This window comes from Tupaia chinensis, unplaced genomic scaffold (assembly GCF_000334495.1).
Source record: "Tupaia chinensis unplaced genomic scaffold, TupChi_1.0 Scaffold000392_1, whole genome shotgun sequence".
NCBI lineage: Eukaryota > Metazoa > Chordata > Mammalia > Scandentia > Tupaiidae > Tupaia > Tupaia belangeri.
Window position 1 is genome coordinate 1,283,681 of NW_006159894.1, and position 12,469 is coordinate 1,296,149.

General features: G+C 43.3%; 1 protein-coding gene and 1 pseudogene across 5 annotated transcripts in view; one reads left to right on the forward strand and one right to left on the reverse strand.

Moving 5' to 3' along the window:
- The window catches only part of TMEM50B (transmembrane protein 50B), a 49,003-nt gene extending 40,771 nt beyond the window's left edge, over positions 1 to 8,232 (reverse strand). For 2 of the 5 annotated variants that reach the window (XM_006153885.3, XM_006153882.3), the window contains exon 1: positions 8,076 to 8,231. The gene's annotated coding sequence lies outside the window, so the exon portion shown is untranslated. Of the gene's footprint in view, positions 1 to 7,530; positions 7,862 to 8,075 lie in introns of those variants that run through there. The other 3 variants (XM_006153886.3, XM_006153883.3, XM_014589914.2) reach the window with 2 other exon arrangements.
- Positions 8,233 to 9,391: 1,159 nt separating this feature from the next.
- LOC102474411 (general transcription factor 3C polypeptide 6 pseudogene) lies at positions 9,392 to 10,776 on the forward strand (annotated as a pseudogene).
- The last annotated feature ends 1,693 nt before the right edge of the window (positions 10,777 to 12,469 follow it).

The window sequence follows — 12,469 nt, forward strand, 5'->3', positions numbered from 1 at the left end:
AAAAAAAACAAGCCACCAAGTCCAGGACTCAGACCATAGTGGGCCATGTGGGAGTCCAGCATTTTAACCACCATGCCACCTGCCAGCCCCATCCAGGGTATTTTTTAAGCCACTAGGTCCAAGACTTCATTCTCATAGCCACTCATGCAGGATCCAGCTCTCTTAACCACTGTGCCAGACTGGCCCTCCAGATTTATAGGGCCTTAATGGATGAAAGTATTGATAGATCTACTGAATGAAAATACACCCATGCAACATCGTTTTAAATTTCAAAACACGGGGCCAGCCCCCATAGGACTTTCTCTCTCTCCCTTTTTATCTGTCTCTCTCTCTGGCAAGCACACAGCACCCTCTGGCAAATAAAAAAACAAATTTCAGGACTGGCAGGTAGTGTGGTGGTTGAGGAGGCTGGACTCCCACATGGCAACCACAGTTTGAGTCCCAGACCTGGCAGCTTGCTTTCTCACTTTCCCTATCTCTCTCTCTCTCTCCTTGTCCCTCTCTGGTCAAGTTAAAATAAATAAATTAAGTTAAATAAAATAATTCTTTTCTAAAAAAATTTCAAAACACTCAAGTCAAAGTGTAGATTCCATTAAGTTCACATAGATTTAAAAAAAAAAAAAAAAAGAAAGAAAATCACACAGACCAACCTGGTGGCCTGAAGGTTAAGGTGGCTAGATCCCACATGGCCAGCTGGGCGGTACAAGTCCTAGATCCAGAGGCTTGAAAAACCCATGGAGTGTATGTGCATGCATGCCCCAAATCCCAAGAAGTGAAGGGACTGCAATGTGGTCATCCTCCCTGTGGGGTGTTATCTCCCTTTCTCTCTCTCTCTCTCTCTCTCTCTCTCTCTCTTTCTCCCCGGCAAACACACAAAACACACACACCCTATAGCAAAAAAAAAAAAAAAAAAAAATCACATACAAAGGATCAGGAATCATAATGCTTGGAATTTCTCAACAGCAACATTAGAAGCAGGATGAAAATGGAGCAATTAATTTAAAGAAAATTACTTCCCACTCAAATTCTAGTACCGGCCAAAATAAAAATCAAGGATAAAGACAAATTCAAAACACTCAGATATGTAAGGCCTCCAAAGAAAAAAAAAAAGTAAGTCTTCCTGTCAAGAAGCTAATGGAGTTTGAGCTCCACCAGAGAGAATAAATCAATTAAAGGATAATACAGGACACAAGAAAGATCCAACATAGTACAGCTAGAGAATCCAGCTGTGCCCCCAGAAACACAGGATAACTAGAACAGATTGAAGCAGTGTAACTCAAGGGCTAACGTCCCAGCTGCTACGGCAGCTTTTTAACCTGAGGACTGAATGCCCTGGGAATCTGGCCCAGATTCCTATCTCTACCCAGGCGAGCTTGGCTTGTCTTGAGCATCTGCTGCTGCAGTTCCTGTGCTCCAGCAGGCCCTGCAGCTTGCATTAGCAGAGGACACTCACTTCCCTCACAGAGAGGGTCTGCTTAACTCTAGGTATGCCAGTGAGCTAAGAAGCAGACCATGCAGAGCAGCCCACTCCCTCAGATCTTATTTCTGCTATTCTACCAGCACTGGGTCCTCAATAGAGCCCTCCACACAGCCTGTCTGAAGTAAACACCCTTTACGAGGACTCACTCATAATGCTGCCCACTGACTACCTCAAAAAGGGCCCCCAGAGGGGCAAGCAGACGGTGTAATGGTTACATCACTGGACTCCCACATGTCCAACCACAGACTGAGTTCAGACTCAGCAGCTTGAAACTCACACCGGGTGAGTGTGCATGTGTGCCCAGAATCCTAAGAAGAGAACGGACTGCAGCATGGCCATCCCCCCTAGGGGGGTGATTTCTCGCTTTCTGTCTTTGTCTCTTTCTGGCAAGTGTGCGCACCCTATAGCAAAAATCTAAATAGATAGGTAGATAGATAGACAGACAGATACACAGATAGAAAGTCAGGGAAGCTGAAGCCATTCTGTTCAGCTTATCTTTTCCCAGAAGCCTTCATCTAATAGTGACAAGGTTGTGCTTTCCTCACATAATCAAGTGTTTAGAATTATGAAAACAAAATTTTCATTTTTAAGAAGTTTAAATTTAGAGAGCTGCAGCACTTTCTAATAAGCCCGTCTTAGTCCATTTTGTGCTAGTATAACATGGAATACCTGATACTGAGTAATTTACCAAGATCAGTGATTTCTTTCTTACTGCTAAGGAAGTGGGAAATCCAAGGTCAAGGGACCCACACCTGGCCAGGGCCCTTTTGCTGCATCATCCCACGGTGGAAGACAGAAGGGAAGACAACGTGCACATGAGAAAGAGAAAGAGAGAGAGAAAACCCACTCAAGGGGCCAGACTCATCCTTTGATCAGGAACCCACTCCCACAATAATTCACGAACAAGGGCAGAGCCTCTTAAAATTCCCACCCCTCTATACTGTTTATTAGAGATTAAGTTTCCAACACATGAACTCTGAAGGACATATCTGAACCATAGGAAAGCTATTAGGATCCCATCATGGGGGACAAAACTGTTATTAGTTTATTTGATGATAATCCATTTATAATAAAGATGTTACTTAGCTTATGGTCCTGTAACGTTTAAGTGCAAAAATTAATAAGGTGTTATGATTTTATAGCCTCGTAGCAAAAATTAATCCCAGAGGTATTATGAGTCTGTTACCCTGTGAAACAGTAACCAATTATATATAATTTAGCATACTGAGACACTCCTTTCTCTGTGAACTAAATATTTATTCCTTTAATCCCCCTAACACCAGCTTGTTACATTCTCAATAACAGTAAAATAAAACTTTGAAACATGCTATTTGTATGATACTCTTGTTTGTAACACTTCATTCAAAACAAAATTATTGGGACCAGCAGTCAGCATAATGGCTATGTTGCTGGACTCCCATGTAGTTGACCATGGTTTGCGTCCCGGACCCGGTGGCTTAAACTCACACCGGGCACTTGCCTGAGAGAATGGAGAAGTGACTGTGGTGTGGCCATCCCCCCTGGGGGATGGTTTCTTGCTTTCTGTCTCTCTTTCTGGCGATTACATGTACCCTATAGCAAAAAAAAAAACAAACAAAAACACCTCTCAAAAAAAAAAATTATTGTTTTGTTTAGGACATAGGGATATGAATGTATATATGCATTTATGTAGCTCTATGTAAATACTTACAGATATATGTGTGACTGTGATGTGTGTGTATTCATGTCTATCTGTATAAATATTATTAAATAAAAAAGAAAGATTTAACACAAAAATCAGGATAGAGGCTACATCTGGATGGAAAATAAAAATTTACTGTTTCTTAATTTGGTGATGGATACAAAGGTGATCACTGTAATAGTATTTTTTAAATTAGATATACAAGGAGTCTTGAAAAGTTTATGGAAAACTCATAATAATGCTATGCAGGGATTGCAAAACTGTTTGCACCAAAATTAATTCCAATTTTCCATGACCTTTCTGATGTACTTTTGTACCTTCTATACATTTTCTCTTTTCTTTTTTTTTTTTTGGAGAGATTTTCACTGTAGGGTGCGTGCGCTCTCCAGACAGACAGAGAGAGACAGAGAGACAGAAAGCGAGAAATCACCCCCCAGGGAGGATGGCCACACCGCAATCCCTTCTCCTCCATTCTCCTCTCGGGATCTTGGGCACGCACGCACACGCGCCCGGCGTGAGTTTTAAGCCACCGGGTCCAGGACGCGAACCGCGGTCAACTACATGGGAGTCCAGCAACATAGCCATTAAGCTAACTCTTCTCCATTCTCCTCTCAGGATCTTGGGCACGCATGCACACGTGCCCAGCGTGAGTTTAAGCCACCGGGTCTGGGACTCAAACCATGGTCCACTAAATGGGAGTTCAGCAACGTAGCCATTATGCCATCTGCTGGTCCCCATTTTTTATTTTCTTTAAAGAATTATTTATTAATTATTATTGTTGTTATTATTATTATTTCACATGAGTTTTGTCAGGGAGAGAGAGGGAGAGTGAGAAAGCAAGCTGCCAGGTTCAGAACTCGACCTGCAGTCAGCCATGTGGGAATTCCAGCGCCTTAACCAACACACCACCTGCTGGCTCCTTTTCTATACCTTTTTTTTGTGCCTAAGACTCACTACACAACAAAAAATTTTACTTATGTTTTCACTTTTTTAAGAGGGATTTTTTGTTACAGAATGCATGCACTCATCAAGAAAAAAAGTGAGAAATCACCCTGGAGTGGGGGTGGATGACCACACCATAATCCCTTTTCCTCTAGTCTCCTCTGGGGGTTTGGGGCATGCATGCACACACACGAATTTCACAAATTTCAAGCCACAGGGTCCAGAACTCAAACCAAAGTCAGCCATGTGAGAGTTCAGCACCTTAACCATTATGCTACCTGCTAGCCCCCCAAATAAATATTATTTTAAGAATTATTTTATTTAACTTCACTTATTTATTCATTTTAATTTGACCAGAGAGCAAATGTGAGAGAGAAACAGAGAAAAGGAAAGTGAGAAAGCAAGCCACCACGTCCTGGACTTGAACTACAGTCAGTCATGTGGGAGTCCCTTGACCACCATGCCATCTGCTGGCCCCCATTTTTTATTTTTATAATTATTTTTTTAACTTTATTTATTTATTTATTTAAAATTGCCCACCCCCATTTATCTTACTTTTTTAAAGAGGTTTTTGTCTTGGGAACCAGCAGTTAGTGTAATGGCTATGTCGCTGGACTCCCACATAGTCAAACGCGGTTCACGTCCTGGACCTGGTGGCTTAAAACTCACACCGGGCGCATGTGTGTGCGTGCCCAAGATTCCGAGGAGAATGGAGGAGAAGGGACTGCGGTGTGACCATCCCCCCTGGGGGGTGATTTCTCGCTTTCTGCCCCTATGTCTCTGTCTGGCGAGCGCACGTGCCCTATAGCAAAAATCTCTCCAAAAAAAAAAAAAAAAAAGGAAAGTACTCACCAGAGACAGAGAGACAGAGACAGAGAAAAGAAAAGTGGAAAATTACCCCCCACGGGGGATAGCCACACTGCAATCACTTCTCTTCCATTTTCCTCCTGGGATCTTGGGGGCATACACATGCCCAGCGTGATTTTCAAGCCACCAGGTCCAGGACTCAAATGAAGGTCAGCCATGTGGGAGTCCAGCAACATAACTATTAAGCCATCTGCTGGCCCCAAGAATCAATTTACTTAAGAATTATTTTATTGGGAACAGCAGATGGTATAATGGTTACGTCGGACTCCCACACAGTCAGATGCAGTTCAAGTTCTGGACCTAGTCAGCCATGTGGGAATCCAGCCATCTGAACCACCACGCCACCTATTTCATTTTTTTAGAGAGAGATTTTTGCTATAGGGTCCACATGTTCACAGGGGAGACAGAAAGAGATGGAGAGACAGAAGAGAAATTACCCTCCGAGGGGATAGCCAGGCCTCAATCCCTTCTTGTCCACCCTTCTCTCAGGATTTTGGGCACGCACACACATGCCCAACATGAGTTTTAAGGTCCAGGACTCGAACCACAGCCAACTAAAAGGGAGTTTTAAGCCACCAGGGCCAGGACTCGAACCACAGCTGACTATGTGGGAGTCTAGTAACATAATTATTATGCCATCTGCTGCTCCCCCAAGAATTTATTATTTTTTAAAGAATTATTTATTTATTTAATTCCATTTGTTATTATTTGTTAATTAGACCAGAGAGAGAAAGATAAAGCAAGAAAGCAAGCCGCCAGGTTTGGGACTCAGACCACGACGGGCCATGTGGGAATCCAGCACCTTTACCACCACACCACCTGCTGGCCCCAAGAATTTATTTTTTAAAAAAGATTTCTGTGAGATATTCAAGGGATTACCACAGGACATTATGTAGAGAAAATGTGTCCACATTTTCACTTCCTAAAGGCCCTCTCTAGTCATTCCTGCAAAGCCAATCAAATAAGATATAACTTTAACAGGACTCCATGGTAACAAGGTTAATAAGTTTGCCATTATTTATTTAACACAGTCCTCAAAATTGTATGACTCAGTCTCCAAATATAAAAGGACACAGATTCCAAGAAATGCATTTAATTCAAATATATTTAGTTACTATCTTTACATTATAAAATATTCAAGTCACATAAAGACTCCTTGCGAAATAGAATTATAGGAAGTGCAATAATTTGTTTTAATTGTCTCTCTGAAATTTATCCTACAATGCCAAAAGGATTTTCAGACAGCAAAGCTTCAAACGGCTAAAATCCAGGAACAATCAAAATGGTCCATCACCGAGGAACTGAAAAAGTACCTGAAGATATACCCAAACAAAAGTATCCTATGCCGCCTTTTAAAACTGAGGTAGGGGTCCAGGTCAACTGATACAGAATGTGTCATTATTTTATTATGCTAGACAATATCATGGTAGAAATGCCCTCATGGGGAGTGGAACTGAGAATATAAAGGGTGAATGATGAAGAAACAAGTTCTTTTTACTTGATACATGTCTGTGAGTGCTAATTTTTTACCTGATATTCTTCTGTAAGGTTTAATTTTTTTTCCTTACAACCTGAACATTACTTTTATGATTAAAAAATGCAAATATAGATAAAATAAGTTTTTTTACCTTGGACTCCAGAAGTGAGTTCAAAAAAGACTAGCCGGTTAAGATGTTGTCATCTCGGGAACCAGCAGTTAGCGTAATGGCTATGTCGCTGGACTCCCACGTAGTCCACTGTGGTTCACGTCCCAGATCGGGTGACTCAAAACTCATGCCGGGCGTGTGTGTGCGTGCCCAAGATCCCGAGAGGAGAATGGAGGAGAAGGGATTGCGGCGTGACCATCCCCCCTGGGGGTGATTTCTCTCGCTTTCTGTCTCTCTGTCTCTCTCTGCAAGCGCCCTATAGCGAAAACCTCTCCAAAAAAAAAAAAGCTGTTGTCATCTCAGTTGACAGAAGCGGAACGGGGGAGGGTGGGAAGCAGGGTGTGTCTCAGGAGAAGGAAGCCTACGTCCTCACCTTGCTGTACTTACACCTGCTTTTCCCCGCAGCATGATAGTCAAGATAACTTTCGGACTTCATTTTGAAAAGGAAGACTCCTGCAACGCTATTATCAGTAAAAATGTTTAACGTTTGCTCTAGTTCGAACTTAGACAGGTTTGAAAGAAGAGAATAAGGACCGATTATGAAAAAAGGTAACAAGCCTTTGTAATGTTCAAGGAAAGGAATTTACAGTACAAATACGATGGAGAGTTTGAGAGTAGAGGTGGGACTCTCTGAGAAGAGGAATTACCGGTTCTGAGAGCGATAATGCTTATTACACATCACTCCAATCGGAAGCTTGAATTCCCACGCCCCCTCCTCCCACCAGTCCATCTTCCCACTTTGGTTTCAAAAGGTCAGACATATTTACCTTTCCAGGGGTTGTCTGGGAAGCCAATTCATTTCGTTAAAAACCAAAATGGCCCTACCCACAACGATCACTGAGACAGTGACAAGCCTCTGCTGCTACTTATCTAAAAGGACACTCAACACTTAGGATTAACAAAAAATTCTGTACCTCTTCCATTTCCTCTCCCTTCTGCACTTGACTCCCGTGCGGTTGCAGTTAAAAAAGTGACAAAACGCTGTTAAGTGGTTCCGAGCAAACCCGAGAGTTCAAAGAAGGGCTTGGGTCGCCCTCAACTCATTCGAGCCTGACTGGCGCGTCACGGCTGCGCAGTGCCCCACGAATCGTCACCCCCGCCCTGGCGGGCGCCCTGAGAAGCTGAAAGGAAGAGACGGAATCTCCCCAGACCTCTCCTGCAACCCAACGGCGAGCCACCGTGGCCCTGCGGCCTGCCCGGCTGAGCGGGGTCGCGACCACTGAGGCCGAGGGGACGCGGGCTGGGGCTGGAGAGTGCGGAGGCCCCGCCCGGCAGTACGCCGGGGCGGTCCCGGGCCGGACCGGACCAGACCACGTACCGCGCAGGGAAGAGCGAACCAGGCGACGCCGCAGAACCTCGCAGGCCGGGTCGGGCCCACTAGAGGCGCATCCCCATGCGCTGGCGACAGGCGCGAACCCCTCGAGTCCCCCAGAGTCCGAGACCCGAAGATGGCACTTACCAGATTCCTCCGACGCCCAAGCCAACCCCAGGCGCGCGCAGAAGAGGAGGCGGCTGCCCCGCGGCCCGGCCGGCGATCTCCGGCTCCACCTTAACCCCGGGAACCGGGAGCGGGAGGCGCGCGCGGAGCTAGGGAGCCGGTAGGGCGGGGCGAGGCGCCGTGCGCACCGTAGTGGCCAATCAGCGCGCAGCTAGTAGTCTACCGGGGGCGGGACGGAGCTCCAGGGGCGGTAGGAAGGCGTTGGCGGGGCGCAGTGCTACCGTGCGCACTGCCGCGACCAATCGCCGTGTATTAAGAGGTTGGCCGGCCCCCCGGGGCGCCGGGGCGGGGCGCCGGGGGCGGGGCGCGGAAATCCAGATCAGGCACTTTATGGTTTGCGGGATTGTAGGTTGGACCTATCCTAACCCTCCTCCTGGCAGCGGCTTATCCAAGGTCCCACCACTGTTTGTGCACGCGAACTTCAGGTGTAGTACCCGTGAATCCCTGGAGGGGAGCCAAAGACCCAGAGGATCCTTTTCCTTTTTGCCTCTTGGCCCATCTGCATTTCCATGAGCTGCCTAGAGTAGAGCACTTGGTCCAGGTTTTCCGAAACCCAGAATCTTTAAAGATCACTGTCATTCAGAAAGAGTCCCAGAAAAGTGAAATTACTTACGACTACGTTTTGTACTGGTTCCCCGAGATTACCAGCACAATAACAAACTTCTGATTCCGTTCTAATGCTTTTCCCATACATCTTCCCAGATTTTCTTTCTGTTTTTTTGGAGAGGTTTTTGCTATAGGGCGCGTACACTCGCCAGAAAGACAGAGAGAGACTGAGAGACAGAAAGCGAGAAATCGCCCCCCAGGGGGGATGGCCACTCCACAATCCCTTCTCCTTCATTCTCCTCTCAGGATCTTGGGCACACACGCTCAAGCACCCAGCATGAGTTTAAGCCACCAGGTCCGGGACTCAAACCGCGGTCGACTACATGGGAGTTCAGCGACATAGCCACTACACTAACTGCTGGTCCCATCTTCCCAAATTTTTATTCCTCTTACAATCAGGTATTTTTCTACTGTCTTCTTTGAAGACTGCCTCTTGAATTTTCAACAAAAGTTCAACAGGTTTTGGAAGCACCATCCAAATTTCCTGCAGAATATCTAAAGCCATTTATTTGTTTGGGGAAAAGACACTGTACTTCTAGGTATTATCAATGAAAATTCTGAAAGGAAAATAAAATTACCTGAGGTATAATGAGGTAAAATATTTTGTATCATGGAGTTATCACAAATACCATCCTGGACTGGGAGAATACAAGCAGGTCGCAGGACCATGGTAGCTGGGCAGATGCAGATTTGGGAGGACAATGACGAGGAGCAAGAGGAGGAGCAGTTGATTCTGATCAAATTTTCAGGAATTATTGATTCAGACCTTCTCTCAAAATGTGATAATAAATGCAAGATTTGGGGAATTGACACTGAGAGGCTAATTCTGCAAGTGAACAACTATGTTTTTTGCTGGAAAGTATGAAGATACTCTTGGGACTTCTGTTATATTTGAATAAAATGTTGAACAGGTAGATGCAGAAGGCAATAATAAAACAGTGTTAAAATATAACTGCTGGTGGGGACCAGCAGGTGGCATGGTAGTTAAGTCACTGGACACTCCCACATGGCCGACCACAGTTTGAGTCCCAGACCTGGTGACTTGCTTTCTCACTTTCTCTCTCTCTCTCTCTGTATCTCTCTCTCTGGTCAAATTAAAATAAATGAGTGAATAAATAAATAAAATAAAATAAATAATTCTTTTTAAAAATACATATAAATGCCGGAACCAGCAGGTGGCATGGTGGTTAAGACACTGGACACTCCCACATGACTGAACACAGTTCAAGTCCTGGACCTGGTGGCTTGCTTTCTCACTGACCCCCCACCTCTCTCTCTGTTTCTCTGGTCAAATTAAAATAAAATGAATGAATAAATAAAATTAAATAATTATTTTTTAAAAATAAACACTGAGGGACCAGCAGTTGGCATAATGGCTATATCGCTGGACTCCCAGGTAGCTAACTGCGGTTCAAGTCCTGGATCTGGTGACTTAAATTCACGCCAGATGCATGTGCATGCGTGCCCAAGATCCCAAGAGGAGAATGGAGGAGAAGGGATTGCAGTGTGGCCATCCCCCCTGGAGGGTGATTTCTCACTTTCTGTTTCTCTGTCTCTGTCCTTCTGGCAAGCGCACATGCCGTATAGCAAAAACTTCTCCATAAAAAAATAATAATGATAATAATAATAAATTATATATATATATATATATATATATACATATACATATATATAAATGTCATACAATGAAAGAGCTCAGCATGACAAGAACACTTCTTACAGAAAAGAAGGAAGGAGAAGAAAACATAGGTGGTGTGGAATGGCTGCAAATCAAGGATAATGATTTCTCCTACAGAGCCAACATAATGTGTAGCTTTCTACAGGAAAATGAAGAGGAAGCTATAGCTTCAGCCTCTAATAAAACTTTGGAGTTGGAAGAACAAGAGATTCAGACAAAAGACAGTTCAAACCTGAGTTATGAACAGGAAAGTCCTCACATTTAGAAATAGAGAAGTCTGGTGCTGTTGTCCATATTCCTTCTGTTGAGACAGAGGATTCTATTAGAAGTTTCTATTTTTATGGAAACTCAAAATGCTGGTTTGGATATCAATTCTAGTTGAACGTTTCTTGTAATAATAAACTTCTTTTTAAACTTTTAAAATTTTATTTCAAGTTCTTTTATACATTCAATCAGTAATAATAAACTTCTTACAGTTTTTATATAAATATATTAAAATAAAATCCTGGATCTTATCTACAATCTTGGATCTTATGCATGTACTAAGATCTAGGTGCTCAAATATTTATTGAATAAATTGCTCTTGAAATATTGCCATTATGCCTGTATTCCTGCCAGCACAGGACACAAAGGAGGATACCCCCCCCAAAAGCCTTTTTCATGTACTATTTTTGCTTTCATTGTGCTGATAAAATCTTAGCCTCTTGACTACACTCAAGTACAAAGAAGGCTGGAAAATGAGGTTTCACTACTAGGAAAGGAAGGAGGATTAAGAGAAGTTCCTACGGTAGTCTTCACTCTCCTCACTTTTTTTGTTTTGTGTGCTGTTTTATTTATTTTTTTACATTCAACTGTATATCATCACATTCAACAAAACAAATTTTCCCAGCATGGATACACTGTATTAGTCCAGCCAGAGATACTACCATACACATTATCATCAAATAATTTTCCATTTTTGTGTCCTTAAATGTTAATGTTTTGCTTTTTTTCCCGTCTTTGATTCCTTCCCTCTCATCCTCCCCCATTTCTCACTCTTGTCCTACAGTCTCTCTAATATCCACAGTGGCTCTCTATGCTTTTATACCTTCCAATCTTTCAGCTTCTGCAGCAAAGTGCAGACATTTGGTATATATTAAGTAGGACATACAATGTCTCTCTTCCATAATCTGATTTGCTCCACTAAGCCTCAAATCTTCCACATTCATCTTCTTTCTTTCTTTCTTTCTTTTTTTGGAGAGGTTTTTGCTATAGGGCATGTGCGCTAGCAGAAAGAGAGACAGAAAGCGAGAAATCACCCCACAGGGGGGATGGCCATGCCACAATCCCTTCTCTTCCATTCTCCTCTTGGAATCTTGGGTAAACACACACACATGCCCAGTGTGAGTTTAAGCCACTGGGTTCCGGACTAGAACCACAGTCGACTACATGGGAGTTCAGTGACGTAGGCATTATGCCACCTGCTGGTCCCTCATATTCATCCACTTTCAATCAAATGACAGGTTCTCATTGTTTTCTTTGAGTGAGTAATATTTCATAGTATATGTGCCACACTTTTTCAGTCCATTCATCTGTGAACATTTGGGTTGGTTTTGTGTCTTAGCAATTGTGAATAATGCTGCAGGTATACAGGTGTTTTTTCCAACTGAGTGTATGCCCATCCTTTGGGTAGATACCCAGGAGTGAAATTGCTGATCATATGGTAGTTTTAGTCTTTGGGGAACTTCCATATTGTTATCCATGGTGGCTATACTAATTTACATTTTCACCAACAATATAAGAGAGTTTCCTTTTCAACTACAGTCTTGCCAGCATTTTTCACCCATTTTTATAAGAATAATTTAAGGGGCCAGCAGGTAGTGCAATGGTTAAGGGTACTGGACTCCCACATGGCCTACTGTGGTTCAAGTCCCAGACCTGGCAGCTTGCTTTCCCACTTTCTTTCTCTCTCTCACTCTGTTCCTCTCTGGCCAAATTTAAATAAATAAATAAATAAATAAAGTTTTTTTAAGTTAATTTTTATTTATTTATTTTAATTTGACCAGAGAGAGAGAGACAGTGAAAGGGAGAC